Below are 576 nucleotides of genomic sequence, written 5' to 3'. Positions count from 1 at the left end.
GATCTAGCAATCTTGGCCGAGGGTTTGTCAGTTTTGGTTCGTATGAAATGCTTTGATTTTTATTGATAATGACCTTTTGATTGGTTTCACTTTGGTCTTTATAAATGCAATAAGTTTTTGAGGAATTAGAATGTTTGAATTCCTTTCAGCCTTTCTCCGTTCGCTGTGTATCTTTTTAAATCAACTCATTCCAGGGATGCAAATGGCCTATAATTTCGTCTCATTTTCACTCGTGATTCATATTTTTGGCACAACCGAGATCTTATGCAGATGACTCCACAAATGTTTTTTTCATGGTTTGTTTGAATTTCTTATGGATTTCTTAATTTTGCTTGTTTACACATAATTCGCGCAGACATCTCAGTGATATTCGTTCAGAATAAGGCAAGCGGGCACTTCAAACAGTCCCACGGAAAGCATTCCCGCTTTATATCACTCTTTAGGAATATCTGACACGCGACACCGTGCCGTCTTGACACCAGAAAGACACTAGATGACGCAGTTGACACGAAGGCGGTTCAGCTGGCGACGCAGATGGCTCAGTTGGTGCACGATGGAGACGGTGTTGACTAGGGT

This window comes from Penaeus monodon, chromosome 21, assembly GCF_015228065.2.
Source record: "Penaeus monodon isolate SGIC_2016 chromosome 21, NSTDA_Pmon_1, whole genome shotgun sequence".
Lineage (NCBI taxonomy): Eukaryota > Metazoa > Arthropoda > Malacostraca > Decapoda > Penaeidae > Penaeus > Penaeus monodon.
Note: the sequence above shows the minus strand (reverse complement) of the source record.